Source organism: Pleurodeles waltl, chromosome 2_2 (genome assembly GCF_031143425.1).
Source record: "Pleurodeles waltl isolate 20211129_DDA chromosome 2_2, aPleWal1.hap1.20221129, whole genome shotgun sequence".
NCBI lineage: Eukaryota > Metazoa > Chordata > Amphibia > Caudata > Salamandridae > Pleurodeles > Pleurodeles waltl.
In genome coordinates this window covers 326,831,436-326,851,187 of record NC_090439.1, presented here as the reverse complement: position 1 = coordinate 326,851,187, position 19,752 = coordinate 326,831,436, and positions in this window count along the sequence as shown.

Below are 19,752 nucleotides of genomic sequence, written 5' to 3'. Positions count from 1 at the left end.
CGACTCTGTCTCAGCCAACCTACATGTTCTTTCTGCAAAAGTAAAATCCATAAAATCAGAAACCCTACGAAATTCTTCAAACCCTACGCAAATCTTCTACATCCATAAGAGCCCTAGCAAGGATAGTAGGTCTTCTTTCTTCTTCTTCTTAGGCCATCTTTCCAGGTCCGCTTTATTACAGAGCTCTTCAAAGACTCAAAATACATTATCTTCAAAAAGGTCTCTCTTGTTCAGACGACGTTATTCTAGATCAAGAATCTTGCACAGAACTGCAATGATCGATAGACCATTTAAATGCCTGGAAAGGCAGGACAATCTTTGCATCAGCATCAGATCTGGTATTAGAATCCGATGCAAGCCGTTCCGGCTGGGGAGCCCAGTGTGGACCAATCTCGACTGGAGGCACATGGTCTCTACAGGAGTCAAAGTTGCACATCAGTTGTTTAGAGATGCTTGCCAGGGACAGGATTTGTTGCTCAGTTCTTCTCAAAATGGACAACATCTCAGCGGTCCATTACATAAACCAATTGGGAGGCACAAAATCCAAACCTTTAGTGGAATTAGCTAAAGGGTTTGGGGAACTTTGCCTCCGAAACAGGATTTCTGTCCAGGCAGAGTACTTGCCAGGCAACCTGAATACGGTGACGGATTGGCATTCCAGATATCTCCTGGATTCAAGCGATTGGAGACTTCATCCCACGATTTTCAAGGCTATTTCTCACAAATGGGGCCCTTTCCAGATAGATCTTTTTACATCCCGTCCCAATGCTAAACTCCCCCTTTTCTTCAGTTGGCGTCCAGATTCCTTAGTTCTAGCATTCAATGCTTTTTCTCAGAATTGGTCAACCTCCCTCAATTACGTTTTCCCTCTGTTTGTTAAGATAAGCAGATTTCTAGCTCAAGTCAGACGTCAACAATCCGTGGTGGTTCTCATAGCCCCCGTTTGTCAATCCCAAGTGTGGTTCCCTTCTCTACTGGAGTTAGCAACATATTTCCCTTGTCTGCGTCCGTCCTTTCCAGAACTCCTCTCCAATCCCCTCGGTCTTCCAACTACATCAGAACATTTACAATTTTAGACGTTTTTAGTCCCCAACTTAGTCACCTTTACATCACCAAAGTCCACAGGCATTACTAGTTTACTTTGGCATTTACACAAGCAAATTACCACGTTTGCAAGCAATTGTAAATTATCGTAATTTTTTTTCGAAAGACGCGTAAAATCACAAATTTAAGATAGCCTTTATTTCCGAATTAAATAACTTAAGTTTTAATTATCAATGTTCAGGTTTTACTAAAGGAGTGTTTTTTAAGTGCCTAGTTCATGTTTTTTGTTCTACCGGGTTCATTTGATTATAACTTTGTTTTCCTTTTATTTGCATTTAAAAAAAAAAAAAAAAAAAAGGGGGGTGATGTGTGTGTTTCTATCCATGGCTAATGTCTCTAAACCCCACGTTTTTTGTCTCCCGACCTTGCAATTTGTGAAAAGGCACGATACAACATCGAAAACCGCAAACCTGTCACAGTGTCTGAGAAGGGGGAGGAGCTGGGATGAGAGACAGCAGCGAGCTCTTCCCAAGTGACATCTCAGTGAATGAGACACCTTTCAACTCTCGAGGCACCTCGCTTGCCATGTGTCTCTCCACCCGACCCCTCCTTGTCCACCCCTCCCTCTGTCTGCATATGTGTCCCCCTTATGTGAGCATGCAAGTTCATATGTACCAAGTTTTCTAACACATGTAACTGAGTACAGTCTCAAACAGACCCCCGCCTCTCTTCAGAGACTGCGCATGTAACTGCAGACAGTCTCAGACCCCCACTTGTCTCCAGAGACTGCAGATGTAACTGTGGACAGTCTCAGACCCCCTGCTTGTCTGCAGAGACTGTACACGGAACTGAGACAGTGTCAGACCCCCCACTTGTCTGCAGAGACTGCACATGTAAGTGCAACAGTCTCAGACCCTCACTTGTCTCTTGAGACCACAGGTGTAACTGTGGACAGTTTCAGACCCCCTGCTTGTCTGCAGAGACTGTAGATAACTGAGACAGTCTCAGACCCCCCACTTGTCTGCAGAGACTGCACATGCACATGCAGCAGTCTCAGACCACCACTTGTCTCTAGAGACGGCACATCTAACTGCTGACAGTCTTAGACTCCACTTGTCTGCAGAGACTGCACATGTACATGTGGCAGTCTCAGACCCCCACTAGTCTCTAGATACTGGACATGTGAGTGTGGACAGTCTTAGACCCCACTTGTCTGCAGAGACTGCACATGCAACTGCTGACAGTCTCAGACCCCTGCCTGTCTGCAGAGACTGCACATGCAACTGCGGACAGTCTTAGACCCCACTTGTCTGCAGTGTCTGCACATGTAAGTGGAGACAGTCTTAGACCCCTGCCTGTCTGCAGAGACTGCACATTCAACTGTGGATAGTCCCAGATCACCACTTGTCTGCAGAAATTGCACATGTAAATGAGACAGTGTCAGACCCCCACTTGTCTCCAGAAACCGCACATGTAACTGGGGACAGTCTCAGACCGTCACTTGTCTGCAGAGACTGCACATGTAACTGGTTACATTCTCAGACACCCCCACTTGTCACCACAGATTGCACATGTAACTGGGTACAGTCTCAGACCCACACTCATCTGCAGAGACTGCACATGTAACTGGGGCAGTCTCAGACGCACATATGCCTGAAGAGAGTGTAAAGGGAGCTGCCTCTACATGACTGGGCCTGAAGTAACAGCTCATTGTGCTCCAATTAGGGGAGCCCCCCCAACCCTCACATGCAATCACAGGCTGCACATTTAGGAAGGTGCAGTCTGTACATGGTAGGGCCCAGGTGAGAGCTGCCCAAGCTCACATCAGCCTCCCTGAGCTATGGAGGTATGAAGGGGTGAACCCCCCCACACACACACACAGATGCCTGCAGAGACTGCACATGTACTCCCCCCCCATCCCAGAGGGTGCAGCCTGCACATGGCAGGGCCCAGGTGAGAGCTTCCAAAGCTCACATCAGCCTCTCCGAGCTATGGAGGTATGAAGGGGTGACTCCCCCCACACGCACATGCCTGCAGAGACTGCCCATGTACCCCCCCCCAGGGTGCAGCCTGCACATGGCAGGCTCCAGGAGCTAAAAAGACCGCTCCCCATGCTCACATCAGCCTGACCCTGGTGTAAAGGGGACCCCTGCTCATCTGCTAAAGTCATTGCCCCCTCCTGCAAGAACCTAATATCTGAGCGGGATGGGGACCACCTGGGCCCTGCCATGAGGATGCCTGCTGGAGTGGCAGCCCTGGTAGCACACAGAAAAGCTTCCCTTAGAAAGGGCGGGGGCTCTGCCTCTTTAAACCAGAGGCAGCCTCAGCCTGGAAGCTACAGCCCCCGCCAAGAAACATCAATCACGCTCTGTTTGGACAAATCTCAAATCTGCTTCTCTGCTTCTCTGAAATTACCACCCGGGAGCAGCTTAGAAACCCACTCAGGCTGTATTACAGAGGTCCGGGGTGGCTGGGACTTATATAAATCTTCTAGCACAGTGGGCTTTGCTCTAGCACCACCATCAGTGCTGATGTGAAGGGAGGAATTACAGTTCATTGTTCCTATTTCAAAGAGCGGGTGCTTTGGACCCAGTCATACACCTGAGAGAGTGTAGCATATATATTCCATATTAACATGAATTGTTTATGAATTAATGTGTGATGATGCCGCATAGAAACTATAGTAATAGCGATTTTGCTTAAACGTGCGCTTGAATTTTGACCACGGTGAGTGGCCACCAATGTATAAGCGAACTAATAATGATGATCAAAATGTTTATATTACGTTCAAATGAGCTTATACTAACATTTGCGTTATTAAATCTGTATTGAAAACCTCAAAGGCCTTAAGTTAGCATGAGCCGGAATTTAGCTGCCTGGCTCTCATATTGAATGCATTTTTCTATTTTCCAGGGTGCTGACTCACAAGGGGCAGTGACCCTGTTGTTCTTTTTCTTCAAACTTGGAAGATGAATGTAACCATGTAGATCCGTTCACAAGCATATTTTCTATGCCCGTGGAATAAATGTTATAAATTAATTGAAACAGTGTAGATTAATGTAATGTACAAGGTCATTCAAACCGGTGAATACAATGGAACTGCTGACCAAAAGATGTGCAAAGAATTACCAAGGGATGAAGTCACATCGGACGTGCCACCTCTGAAGACGTCAATTGCGAAGACCAATCAAAGACTTGTAAACCAATATGGGGTGAAGATTAGGATTACGTAATGTACTTTCTGATAGGTTAAAGATAGTGGAGTATAGCAAATGCCCAATAGAATTTTGGGGGGATGTACTACGAAAAAGGGATAAAAACCCATGTCACAGAGAGGTCATTGAGGTGGGTTAGGGAATGCTATTGATTTTATCCAGAAACTCTGTCACTCTGTTTGGTGACTTGAGATTTTATTAAAACCATCCTTGCCCTTAGTTTGTCCATTTACACTTTCCTCCTTATGAGGGAAGCACCCTTTTTGCCCATTAGCTGAGTCCTGACTGATGGCAATTTGACTGATGTCCTGAAGACGAAGACTGAACCTGTGCGCTGACCTAATCCTTGGAGGGTAATTATGACAATGCATTTGTAATTTGTCTGTTTGCTTTTCCTTTCTAGGTACCAACTGCTTGCTTTTGACAGAGACCATAGCTAGATGTTTTCCAAATTGGTGTTCTAAATTGTTGTGCATGAAGCCCAACATGCGAATGCTAATTAGTGGTTAGGACAGGTGTTCACTGAAACTGACGCAAATAGACAAACGACTGACATTATGCTATGTTGAACTGACGCGATATTGGCACTCTGATAAACTTGATCTATGTTCACACCGTGTTATGTTCTGATGTTTGTGATTCTCGCTTTAATGAAATCTTACCAAAGTTGCCATATTGTGACTATGCTATTATGTTTCTTGGTGTTGAGATTAACGCATTTGCTGCTAGATTGTAATTAATAGGGAATAAAATTCATAAAATTCTACTAAACTGGTGTGGTTATTCATGGCTGCAAGGTCATGGTAGTATCTCTGAATTGATTAATGACTTTGACTAAAGTGAAATGCATTGTCGTGATAAATATTGATGACATTATTGATGTATTGATTGATATATTGATTAGCTATCTCGTCCTACAGTGTCTCTCAACTGGGTCAAAAGATTCATTGGCCTAAAACGAGTCCTGATGTGAAATAAATGATCATAAAGGGACTCGTTAGCACACCCATCATCCATCCTTTCATTCATGCATCTTTTTGTCCATACATCAGTTCATCCATCCTTCCTTTCGCTCATCCATCCATCCACCGTTAAGCTGCATTCATTCATCCAAACTTTCACTTCATCCATCCATTTACCCTTTTACTCATCCACCCATCCTTTCACTCACCCACCTATTCTCTCATCATCCATCTAATTATCCTTTCACTGAGCCATCCAGTCACACTTTAACTCATCCACCCATCCTTTTACTCACTCCTCCATCCATTCATTCTCTCATCCATCTATGCAGCTTTTCACTCATCCATCCATTAACACCTTCACTCATCCATCTGTCCGTTCATTCATTTATCCATCCATCAATCCATAATCCGTCTATCCATCGTTATACTCATCCATCCATTCTTTCACTCACTCATCCATCCATTCATCCACCCATCTGTCCATCCATCATTCTACTTTTGTGTATCCATAGGTATTGCTTTCAGTGCTTGTATATTGGACTCAGTTTTTGAGACATACACATAAAAATTTACAATTTAACACAATGTCAGTATTGCCAAGAGCCAAATCAAATAAGGATTTTGTTAATGTGATCGTTGTCTTTTCATCCTTTTGTGCCTGAAATGCATTCTTCACTCACAAGGAAGGAGACAGGGGAGAGTAGGAAACTATTATTATGTTTCTAGAGATACATAAGAACAAGCATTGGAAAACTCAGCAGGGCTCGCCTATTTGACCTAGTTTCTTTACTAGTATTTTTAGGTCGAGTGCACAAGCACTTTGACCTGTTGAAAGTATTGTGAGCTTTTAATCACACCCACTGCACATGCCTATCCCTGTCACTCATTAGTGGGCTTGCTTTGCAAAAATCCTTTGTTATCATTGGTAAATGCTGTACGTTTGTCCCTCCTTGTGACAGATTTGATACCTCCTTGGCCATCGACCCTGTTACATTGATAATTGCATGTTTGTCGATATGTTTGACTGCGAGCAAACATCTTTTTAGGTCGAGCGCGCAAGTACTCTGGTGTGTTGCAATCTGTCTATGGGCTTTTAACCATGCCCACCGCATGCCCATCACTATCACTCGTTCATGGGCTTGCCTTTCAAAAATCCTTTGTTATCATTGGTAAATGCTCTACGTTTGTCCCTCCTTGGGGCAGTTTTGTTACTGCCTTGGACACCATCCTTGTTACATGGATAATTGCACATTTGCTGATACATTTGACTTCGACCGAACTTCTTTCTTTTTGTGTCTCTCCTTCATGGCAGCCATAGTGCTTTGAACCGGCTCTCTTATGTCAAGTGTTTTACTTTTCATTTTCAATTTATGTGGCAAGAAAAGTCCAGTTAGGAATTTACAACACTAATAGCTCTAACTTGGGCAAACGCGAGACCCAGTGCATTGCAAATGCTTGTTCCTTATTGTTCCACTTCTCCTTTATTTAAAACAGACATCTTGTTTCATCATGTTTTATACGTCAACTGGTGATACTTAAGTGTAGTTGAGGTACTGTAAATGGCTACAAAAAATAGCATATGGCGAAATTGGTCTCTCCATTGTTTTCTGGGTATGAAAAGTGTCACACAAATACATGTTATTTACAGTGCTTGGCAATAGGCCACTTTCTGCAAGCAACCACATTTTTTTGTGCTTTTATATATTTTTTTTTCATGAACTTTTACATGTTTTAGCATTTTTCTAAACATTCGTTTATTGTGACAAACAGCAACGTGTAAAGAGTTTTCAATGCATCACTTTCTGAAGACAATGGAATTATGTTTGAGTAGTGAACAATGCACAATGTGTGGCCAATAAGATAGCTGCTTTTACTTTATTTATTTTTTGATGTCCGATTGGCCCTGCACACTGTAACAGCACCCATAGCGACAATGATAGAGTGTTATATGACTCTCACAAGACCTTTATTTACTTGTTTTTTACTCTAACCTGCCTAATGTCATTTTTTGGTGAAAAACCCCCTTCTTCCGTACTGCCAGCCCCACCCAACTAACGTAATTTTTTTTACACTAGCCTACCCTTTGCACCGGCTTGTTCCAGTGGCAACAAACACAGTACAGTGGGTCCCGGAAGTTTTAATTAACCCTGAGTTTATTTGAAGGGGTTAATTCTTTACAAGTTTGAAGACATGAGTTTTCTGACAGGCCCTAATAAGTAAAACAATTTTTGTACTTTTTAATATTATTTCTGAGTTTTTAGCCTTCACAATACCACACTACCCAAAAGTACCATAGTACCAATAACCCACTGTAAAACTGTCTCATTGACTCCTTTCTCTGTATTCATACACTTTGAAGATGTTCAAGCCTTAGTTCCTTCACCAGGGATTTGAAGAACACTTTCTTCACACCTTGTGGATTCTGGCCTCATTTTTTTTTAAGTTTCCTCTTTTTTGGAACCTGTACCAAAGATAATTGTCACATTGACCTCTGGAGACCACCTTAAACATAAACATCCTGGAGACGTGGAAGAGGAAATCAGAGACCATCTAAATTAGTTCTTTGTGAGTTTTGCACAATACCTCCCGATGAGAAGAATTTGCCTGACAGAAAAGTCACATGTAACATCTGTAAGAAGGAATTCAACAGTTGAACTGTAGAAATGTACTTGTTTGGTACTTTCAAGATGCATTAACATCTTAACACTTGGCATTGCTGTAAGTTCAGGCATCTGCTTCATCGCCATCAAGAGGAACATGCGTCATCTACATATGTCACTAACCTCTAACACATGGTACCACCTCGTACAACACTCTCCCAGGGTGTCCTGCAGGCACAAGCATCAGCCTTTATTGTCTCAACTGTGGGAATGCCACATCAGTTGGTGAACAGAGGGCCACTGCTTGGAAAAACTAAGTGGTAGCTCATCACGCAACTCACAAAAAGTTACTTGTTTAGTCTTTTCAAGTTTGCACATCAACTTTTCCAGTCATTTTTGTGTAATTCCCTTAAAAAAGAAAATATTGCAAAAAATATAAAAATTGTTTCAAAAATTCAGAAAGGTTCTTTTTAAAACCACACCTAATGATTTAAAAATGGATAATATCTTTGTTGTTTGTTATGTCTGTCTGTAATTTTCATGGCATGGCATTATGGATCTGGGTCCAAAAGTACTAATATTAGATTTTCTAATGATAATTGCCATATGGACACTAACTTTTTGTGAGTCAAATTATATTTTGTAAACCACCGTATGTACTAATAGGTTGGTTCACAAAGTACTGGATCACAGAAGGAAGCAATCCTACCTACCTCATCAATATTCATGAGATAGGTTACATATTGCAACCTGCTATCATTGACTGAAATCACAGAGTGTCAATCATCACTTCACTAGGACCAGGCCCTGCTCCCTACCTTACCCAGAGACTGCTGTCCCCTCCTACACATGGTCTTCAGCTGTGTTGGCCAAAGGGCAAGTGTGTGGGATCTCTTTGCTACCCATATCCCCCTCTCTGTGTTTCTTTGTGACCACAGTAAGGGTCTCACTAGCATCACCCACCCTTACAGTAGGTAGTGCTTTTAAACATCATGAAGGCTCCAGATCTCATAGTCATAGAGCTGTTAACTTTCCTCAGATAGTAGCTCCACCATTAATCCATAACTTATAGCCCAGTCACCCTTGTTAGAATATAGGGTCAGATGTAAGAAGGCGTTTGCGAGTCGCAAACGGCGAAAAACGCCGCGAGGTGCAAAAGCCTAACCGGTATGCAGAAATGCATTTTGCGAGTCAGATCCGACTCGCAAAATGCATTTCCGACTCTCAAATAGGAAGGGGTGTTCCCTTCCTATTTGCGACTCGCAATGCAATTCAATTCTATTTGCAACCGCGAAAGTGGTCGCAAATCGAATCGCAGTTACCATCCACTTGAAGTGGATGGTAACCCAGTCGCAAACGGGAAGGGGTCCCCATGGGACCCCTTCCCCTTTGTGACTGGAAAAAAAATAAAAAATCAGAGCAGGCAGTGGTCCAATGGACCACTACCTGCCCTGAAAAATCCGAAACTAAAGGTTTCGTTTTTTTTTTCAAAGTGCAGCTCGTTTTCCTTTAAGGAACACGGCTGCACTTAGAAAAAAAAACTGCTTTATTAAAAAGCAGTCACGGACATGATGGTCTGCTGTCTCCAGCAGGCCACCATCCCCGTGAGTGCCCATACTCGCAATGGGGTCGCAAACTGCGACCCATGACTCTTTGGCCTTAACGCCATATTTATACTCCTGTGCAAAAATGGTGCACGGGAGGGGTAAAAAAATGGTGCAAAGCTTGCAGGCAGGCATTAGAGGTCCTGTGGGCCTATTTCCATGGTGGAACACCATGGAATATGCCCACAGGTGCCCTCCCCACCAACACCAGATGGACAGCGGAGGATGGGGGACTCCATCCCAGGTAAGTATTTTATTTTATTTTTGTAAGTGCCATTGGGGGCCCTGAAATGAGCACCCTACATGGCACTGGGTTCATTGGCCGTGCCCGGGGACCCTGGTCCCATGTGCTGGCTATTGGGGTAGTGGGCATGACTCCTGTCTTTTCTAAGACAGGAGTCATGTGGTATGGATGGTTTTGCATCAGAAAATGACTCTAAGCAGGTATACTCTGTTTGCACCAAATTAGCATAATTTGTTTTAACTTTAATTTGGTGCAAAATTAACTCCATATTTATACTTTGGCACTAGACCGGTCTAGAGCCACATTTATGGAGTTAAAGTCATTTTTTGGATGTAGAAACCTACCTTGCCTTAATGAGATGCAACGTCATATTTCTACTCCCGTGCAGAAATGGTGCAAAGCTTGCTTATCCCATTTTTTAAGACCTGGGTCAGGGCAGGCATTAGGGGACCGTGGGCCTATTTCCATGGCAAAACACCAAGGAATAAGCCCACAGGTGCCCTCCCCAGGCCCCAGGGACACCCCCACCCACACCAGAGGAACAGCGAAGGATGGGGGACCTCATCTTAGGAAAGTACGGGTAAGTACAGGTAAGTATTTTTTTTTTAAGGACCCTGAAGGTCCCTGAAATGGGCCCCCATACATGTCACTGGGTGAACGGGCGTGCCCAGAGGAACCTGGTCCTCTGTGTTGGCCATTGGAGTGGTGGACATGACTCCTGTCTTTTCTAAGACAGGAGTCATGTGGTATGGATGGTTTTGCATCAGAAAATGACTCTAGGCAGGTTAGAGGCATGTTTTTTACTCTAACCTGCCTAATGTCATTTTTTGGTGAAAAACCCCCTTCTTCCGTACTGCCAGCCCCACCCAACTAACGTAATTTTTTTTACACTAGCCTACCCTTTGCACCGGCTTGCACCACTCCATAAATATGTTGCCCGGTTGGTGCACAGAAATAATGCAAGTCACTGCTAAACTTTTTGGTGCAAAACTGCATTAGTGCAGTTTTGCCCCCAAAAGTATAAATCAGGGCCTTGGCGTCTTATGTGTCCCTGTGATGCCTGAAGGAGCCCCCCATGCTGGGTAGGTATGTGTGTTAGACAAGGTAACCCTGCATTCTCAGCCCTTGGACCTTTTTGTTGTTGTGAAACACTGAAACATTGTGTTGGACTTGAAGAACATCACTGATTACAAGCAGTAGAACCAATGACATATACTGGTAAACTTTGAACATTCTATCTTTCTTTAAAATAGTGCATGGGTCATTGCAAGCGGAATGGGAATTTTCACTCAAGGTTCCAAGATGGGCACTCATTACCTCATTCATGGTTTTTTTTATGCATGATTTTCATATTGCAGTTTACTCTATGAAAAACTGTAACCATCTTATGGGCTTATTTACAAGCCCCTTGTGCCACCGGAGTGTTACTTTTTGCATCACTCTGGCGGGTCTGTGCCCTGCTCCATATTTATAAGGTGGCATTAAGCCACTTTTCATGGCCTAACACAGCCTTGTAAATATGGACCGCCCCAATGCAGTTTTCTGCTGCAAAGGGGCATGCAATGGGTGCTGCTGTGGGGCATACCCAAGTAACACCCATTTTCTTTTTTACACTGCCCCAAATTTACAAGGCAACATAGATCTGAGGCAATGCCAAAAGCTAAAGCCTACTCTGGGGTGGCTTTAGAGTAACGAAATGAGGAGAAATAGTTTTCTTTCGTCTCATTTTGAGCAAAATGGCATTAGTGGTTATTTTTTGTGCAGGAAGGTGTCTCTTCCTGCACAAAAACCATCACCTCCGCAAATGGGGTAAGCAGCTGCTTTAGTGCCGATGCAGGGAAAAACACGGGGATGTGCCGTATTCTGGTAAATAAGGCGCCTCCTTACATTTTGGAAATGATGCAGCTTGGCACAGCAAAATGGCTTGTGGCAACGCACTGCACCATTTCTCGTAAATGAGGCCCTTAGCTTTCACATCTTGGAAGGGGGATGTGAAAAGGGGGTTATGAGGTATTACCACATAATCCCGAAAATCCAGGTGTAGCATTCAGAATGATGCTTTAATACTGCATCAGGAACAACCCAGACTAGGCAAAACATTTGCATATGGTTGGCTCCTTTCTGTAGGGGCACAGTGTGCGATAAGGTGGCCATCACTACACTAAAAGACTGCGGGACTCGTATTGAATTCCATTTCACATGATAAAGGGACGATTTTATATTGCTGGTGCCGTCTACAAAACTCACATTTCTGGGAACAGAAGATTGTCTCTCCTTGCAGCGTTTTCAGCAACAATGAGATTTTGTTTTAACAGCAATAATACAATACCATCGATGCTAAGCATGCTTTTAAGTTAATTGCCTCGAGGAAAACCTATTCAAATATAATGTTCCCAGGTGCTGACTGTGCAAGAGGCGCAGCAAAATAAAGATGTTCTGTTCATGCAACTAACTTATTATGATTTTTAATTTTATAAGAGCAGCTGCTTGAAGCCTCTGCTGGCCCATCATAAACATTGGGGTTGGTGGTTTTGAATATGCAGGGGCTTGCGAAATGAGCATATAAGAATGCCCAGCCCCTCCCAAGCCAGGCCCCATAAAGATGATTTACAATTCATCTATCCACTGCCAGGCAGGGTGCTGACAGGTGAATTTTCTGTGACAACACATTCAGGCAGCTTCATATGGGTCTTTCACCTTTCACGAGTTTGCATGTCAAGGGGTCGCTGCAAGAGAAAAGGCCTTATTGGCTTTCTTACCTTAGATTTTACAGAGACATCCATCTCTATTACAGTGTCTGAAATAAAATGTAATGGTCTTTTTTCGCTCACAGCTCTACTTTAACGGGACCCCCCCTAAATGCTGCTAATGGAACGCAGTTTTATTTCAGAACGCGTAGCGGATCTATTGCAGCATTCACTCTGTCTCATTGCCAGATGAGAATGCTTCCTGTCTAACCTCCTATGCTTCGTATGAAAGCCTGCCATTAAACGATGACCCGGAAGAAATATGGGTGCTGCACAGATCCCATAAAAATGCCCTGCACTGGTATCGAGGGACCTTGATAAGATACTTAAGAGAACATTTTCTGCCGAAGCCAACTGACCATTCATCTCTCTTTTTAAGTAGTGTCAAAGTTGGTTTACTTGATGATTTGATGTCTCGAAATTGCTCCCGCTTGCCCACTCAAAATGAGTGATTAGAACTGAGCAGTGGCCACACAGAACGAGTTGAGAATGATATTGTTAACGGGAGCTTGGATCAAAGATGTGAACGATCAAAACACTACAGGAGGTGGAAATAACTTCATGCAAGACATTGCGGCTGCAGCTGAAGATCACACATAGCATGTGTGACAAAGCAATTTTGCTCTTGTGTCATAGGCTCTCGTTTTGGTAAGGATACTGCTAGATTTTTGGGCAGCAGCACCACAGAGCATGGGGGACTGAGTCTAATCCCATGTTGTGTGACAGTTGTCGGCCTAACCCCTTGCGGCAAGCTAGCAGCACTTCACAAGTGCCTGAGGATAGAAGTGATTTGTGGCAGCCTATTGCATGACACTCAGACCCCTCAGGCAAGTTGTGGTGGAGTGGATCCCATCTCTGTCTCTCAGTCACTCCAGTCTCATATGCAAGGCCAAACAAGAGCAGGATTTTGGTTCCAAAGGGTTTTAATGAAGAAACTGTTTTCTATGTAGGAGGGCACAAATGGCGGTTACAGGGATAATGAAACACAATGTTATGACAGTGGTAACTGCTAAAGTGAAACACAAGAAAAGTACCACTATGTTGTCATATTAGGGGCCGGTATTCCTACCTACACTACTGAGTATCTATATGAGAGCAAGTAGCAGTGTTAGCCCTAATCTGACCTTGGAAAGGAAACCCAATCCCCATACCTGTGCTGAGGTTAGAAGAGGTCTATTAGTCTGCTGGGAGTCCTCCCACGTAGATGAAGAGGAATCAAAAGGTTTTGGCAGAAACTGCAGAGACTTGCATCACAGGAAGGCAGACAGGCTGGAACATCCCCTCTAAGATGTTGTGGGCAGTGTGATTTTTTTAGAATAACATATCTGGTATTCCAAGTTCTTGCCCTGATGTGAAAATGCTTATTTTCCATGTAAAGTAGACAGTGTTCCCTTTGGATCGGCAATACCCGGTGATTATCGTGAGCAGCCTTGGTTTCAGCACAAGATGAAAAATGTTGTGCAAAGAAATGAATAACATCTTCAGTAAAGAAGGACAACTGATAAAAGGAATAAAAACACCTCCACTAAAATGAAGCATTGCTAAAAGAATAAAAGGAATAAAAGTGAAATGCGACTGGGTCAAGGGCCACAGGCCTCGGGACAAGAGTTAAATAAGTGCCCATGTAAAAATGCTTAAATAACCTCAAAACTTCCTCCCCATTATCAGTTCAAAGGTGCAGAAGAGGGAGCACTCATGCTCTGTTGCCTCAGCCACAGTTACAGCCAAGACAGAGGCATCCCGTGCAGTACCAGGTGGTTTAGCACCAGGAGCCACTTGATCCACAAATAGCTGCTCGTAGCAGGCTTCTCATAGGAATCGCAATCTCAATGAGCATGCCAGGTAATGAACCCTGATCGAGAATACCAACAGACCAGCATCCAAAGAGGGTGGGCACTGCATGCTAAGACACACTTCAGGTGTGTGTTTAAATGGCCACCATAAACATTGAAAGATGGGCTGCACACAATTCAGAACCAGTCTGAATGACAAAGACCAGCTGCACTCCAGTTCTTCCTGAGCTGTGCTCCAAAATACTGCATCATGCATTCATGACACGTTTGGGCTGGTGGACGTGCCATCAGTCCTTCTTGTTGAGATTGGGCAGCCAATACAGAGAAAGAATAGCCATAGCAAAAAGCCACCAATTAATGCCAAAGTAATCAGAAACCCTCTGAAGATACTCAAAAGAATTTAGTGTATGGCTGAAGGCATAATTCTAATATAAAGGAGAAGGTGCTGACAAAACCAGAAACAACAGCCTTTCAGAATTGTACAGTTCCAGCACTAATAAATGCGTTGAAACTGCAACCTATGAATATACCAAAATGTCTTGGAACCTTTTAATTAAAAGGGACTTTATCTTTGTCGTTGACCTTGCCACTTGGAGGGCATAGGCCTTGGGGGTAGATGTTTTTAAAAACTTTTTAAAACAAAAGACCCTTTAGTCTGCTTGTCAAAATTTGCTACTGCCAAGAAAGTCCTCCCTTATGCCATTGAAACATTTGTACGTGAATGGCAGCTTTCACACCACATGAATGTAACTATCTCCTAATTTTTCAAATCTGCTGTCAGGAATGTGCTTCAAATATGAGGTGAACTGAAGTGTTGAAATGGGCGGATTAATAACTCTGTGTATTAACCACACTGCTGATGGTATTTCCTACAGTAAAAGGCAACTTTTCGATATTTCATAATATATATATTGCTTATTTCTTAGCCATAATTTGTTGCTGTCTGGTCATATTAAATGTGGCAAATATTTCTTTGGCTTTGACATGTTGCCAGGGCATGCAACCACTCTTCAGGACTTGTAACGTCCAACCAAACTGCATAATAGACCTGAGCTGACTCTGTCCATGTTGTGAAATTTACATGTCATTCTCTATGACGTTGATTGCAGATGAAACTGTTATTAAGTGTGTATATGCGGTTAGACAGGGTGTTTATTCTATTATTTGCAATGGCTAAAGCTTTCCACAAGTTTCCTGATCTATCTGCCTCAACTGGGCAGTGTCTTCCTTCTGTGAAAGTTTCCAAATGTCACTGTAAATAGAATACAAGAAGCACTTAGTGTGTGGTTTTCTTGGACCTAATAAAAAATCTTTTAAGTCTGTGTAGGGTGACAGGAGACTAAGCTGTTCTTTGATGGCTGTTCAAGTGGAATATTTCAACCATTGTTGACATAGTTTACCCATGTCAATTGTAGGGGCAATATCAGAGTGGTGTATTGATATATAACGAAGATCAGGTCAACTCACTCTAAAAAACCCTTACAAAATGTGCATGACAACAATTTGTTTACTTAGGCCACAATAGTCACCCATTTTGACCTGAAAGTGTTGAGTTAAATGTCCTATTCAAGGCCCACCCATCAAGCTGTTCTTCAGTGACATTTAAAAGTTTTCACCATTTGTCAAATTTAGCTGGTGACAGGATACTCAGCATTTTCAAATTCTTAATTGTTACTAAGCTTAAACAACTCGCTTGTTGTACAGTTTCATTTAGGAATATAATCTGCAACAGAATTAGGCATACTCTAAACAAAGACTACCTTCCCTGTTTTTGCCAACTTCTAGTTCCCCATATACTCTTTAGGTCAATTGACTTCAACCAATATTCATAGCCTTCATTGGTCAACTGGGAAACAAAGGAATCAGGATAAATTCATTTTGTGTGTGTTAATAGAACATTTTGCAATTTCTTAGGGGGCAATCTAAAATAATAAGATTTAGCATTTGTGACATCATTTCCAGAAAAATATGCACATTTTTCCACATACGTCTTAGAACTCCCCAGTGGTGGAGTTGGACAATGTTCCCATTGTGTATAGTTATAACTAACTCTCGGGTGCAGCCTTTATATATAAAATAATGTATGTAATAATAGTAACAGAACATTTCTCCACATGTTGCTGTTGTTTGGCAAGCATCTTCACTTTCAAACACAGTGTAATATTCAAGCTCAGAAAGCATAGAATCAATTTATTTCACATTATAATCATCAAAGATCACCCTACGTTTTATTACATCTTTCATAGAAACTTTGAACGCATATGGAATTTGAATCTTTTAAGTCGGTCTGCATATGTCAAATTAAACATTATCCCAAACAACCCCATCAGGAGTTAGTATAGTGGAAATGTTCACTAAGGACAAGTAAAAAAAAGCAGAAACCATCAAATCACAAAATAAATCTGAGTCTTCTGAGAAAGTGATGACACCAAACCCAGTGCCCATCCACTTAGAAGATCAATGGGTAGCCCTTGTCCACCTGTAACAACTGTCAGAAAATAAAGGATCTTAAATATGTTATCAGTGATTTAGCCAAAACAAAGGCCAAAGGGATTAATGAAAGAACAAAGTACATAGAATTTGGGGGTCATTCTGACCACGGCCGGCGGCAGAAGCCGCCGGCCTGGCGGGGCCCGCCAGAATACCGCTGCGCGGTCAAAAGACCGCCGCGGGTATTCTAGGTTTCCCGCTGGGCTGGCGGGCGACCGCCAGAAGGCCGCCCGCCAGCCCAGCGGGAAACACCCTTCCATGGGGATGCCGGCTCTGAATGGAGCCGGCGGAGTGGAAGGGGTGCGACGGGTGCAGTTGCACCCGTCGCGATTTTCAGTGTCTGCATGGCAGACACTGAAAATCTTTGTGGGGCCCTGTTACGGGGGCCCCTGCAGTGCCCATGCCATTGGCATGGGCACTGCAGGGGCCCCACAACACCCCATACCGCCATTCTCTTCCTGGCGGCCAAAACCGCCAGGAACAGGATGGCGGTATGGGGGTCGGAATCCCCATGGCGTGGAGGATTCCCCAGGGCAGCGGAAAACCGGCGGTACACCGCCGGTTTTCCGTTTCTGACCGCGGCTGTACCGCCGCGGTCAGAATGCCCAAGGGAGCACCGCCAGCCTGTTGGCGGTGCTCCCGCGGTCGTTGGCCCTGGCGGATTTTACCGCCAGGGTCAGAATGACCCCCTTTGAGTTTCAAAGGGCAAACATGTTTTTATCTGCAGCTAGCTTCTTCCAAGATTAATTTTCAGCTGAGTGGCTGATCTAAACAGTGAGGTGAATGTATTTGCAGAGGATATGTATGCCCACCCAAACTGCATCCCTCATACATTTGAAAATATGAGTGTACAATGAGTGCACTGCTGCAACATAACTACCAGCCTACAGTTAAGTTTGCACTCATTGAAATAGCAAATTAAGTTTTTATGCTACTCTTGAGTGCTGACTATGGGTTCACACTCAGTAATAGAGAAATAATGATCAACTTTTATGAAACTGTATTGAACGATAATAATGAAATTAAGATTTTTTCTGGTGATAATGTACGATGACAGAATTCGTTTTTGTCAGTCTAACTAAAAGAATGCTCCAATTGTAGTACTGTCAGCTGATTTGACTCCTGAAGTTCTTGTTGCCAAAAAAAGATCACAGGAAAATCACCAGGAACCATTTTAAGAAAGGTTCTGAAAGATTAAGGCCCTGATTTATACTTTTTGGTGCAAAACTGCACCAACTCAGTTTTGCACCAAAATGTTTAGCACCGGCTTGCACCATTTCTGTGCACCAGCCGGGCACCATATTTATGGAATGGGGCAAGCCGGTGCAAAGGTTAGGCTAGCAGCAAAAAAATTACTTTAGTCGGGATGGGCTGGCAGTATGAAAGAAGGGGTTTTTGCACCAAAAAATGACGTTAGGCAGGTTAGAGAAAACAAATGACTCTAACCTGCCTAGATTCATTTTCTGATGCAAAACCATCCATACCACATGACTCCTGTCTTACAAAAGACAGGAGTGATGTCCACCACCCCAATGGCCAGCACAGGGGACTAGGGTCCTCTGGGCATGGCCAATGCACCCAGTGCCATGTAGGCTGCCCATTTAAGGCCCCCAATGGCACTTTAAAAAGAAAATAAAATACTTACCTGTACTTACCAGGGATGTGGTCCCCCATCCTCCGCTGTCCCTCTGGTGTTGGTGGGGTGTCCCTGGGGCCTGGGGAGGGCACCTGTGGGCTTTTGTCGTGGTGGTCCACCATGGAAATAGGCCCACAGGTCCCCTAATGCCTGCCCTTACCCAGGCATTAACAAATGGGGCAAAGCAAGTTTGCACTATTTTTTGACCCATCCTCCCTCCCGTGCACCATTTTTGCAAAGGAGTATAAATATGGCATTAAGGCCATTGAGTAATGTTTTCACGGGAACGCCTACCTTGCATCTCATTAAGGCACAGTAGGTTTCCAGGTCCAAAAAATGACTTTAACTCCATAAATTTGGTGCTAGACGGGTCTAGCGCCAAAGTATAAATATGGAGTTAGTTTTGGACCAAATTAGAGTAAACAAAAATGATGCTGATTCAGTGCAAACAGAGTATAAATATGCCCCTTAGATTTTGGACTTAATGATACATTTTCTGATGCCTATTATATCCAGCATTTCATCCCCTACAGAGAGATTATCAGAATGTGTGGACATATTTTTACAAAATTTTGCTCGCAATTTGTCTGCTTTTATACAGGACAGGAAGGACATTGTAAATAAATTTGACTATTTTACTTGGTCTGAAGATCTGATGTTCGTTACCATGGATGTAACGAGTTTATGTACTTGTATACAGAAACAATTTGGTAGTAGAGCGATCAAATCCTTTTTACGTACCAGAACTGCTGATCATCTGAAACATAATGATATGATTATTAGAACGATTAATATCATACTTTCTAAAAATTACTTTCTTGATGATGACCAGTGGTTTCATCAGATACAAGGGACCTGCGATGGGCTCTAAATTTGCCCCATCCTATGCCTGCCTATTTATGGGCTGGTACGAGAGAGAACATGCTTGGAGCAGACATGCTACCTTATGGACTGATTCAATTGTTTATTGGGGGAGGTATATAGATGACATAATTGTATTGTGGAAGGAACAGTGGAGCAATTGTTGGTATATCATACTAAATGATAACCCCTACAATGTCCAACTGAGTATATAATATAGTAAGGAACCAATAGATTTTTTGGATACTCAGTTTTACATTGAGGATAACAAAGTTTAGAGCACCATGTTTAGAAAGGCTACAGCATGTAGTAGCATGTTACATGCAAACAGTAGCCATCAAAAGTCGGTTATCAATAACATTCCCTTTGGCGAGGTGGTATGGCTAAGACACAATTGCAGTACCAGGGACACAATTACTGTACAGACTGATAGTGGGAAACAGAGGTTCAGAAGTCGAGGATACAATGAAAAATTTTAACAAGCTCGGAAACATTTATTGATGGTATGACTAGAGGCGAGACACTTCAAATTAAGTCTGGGAGAAATACACAA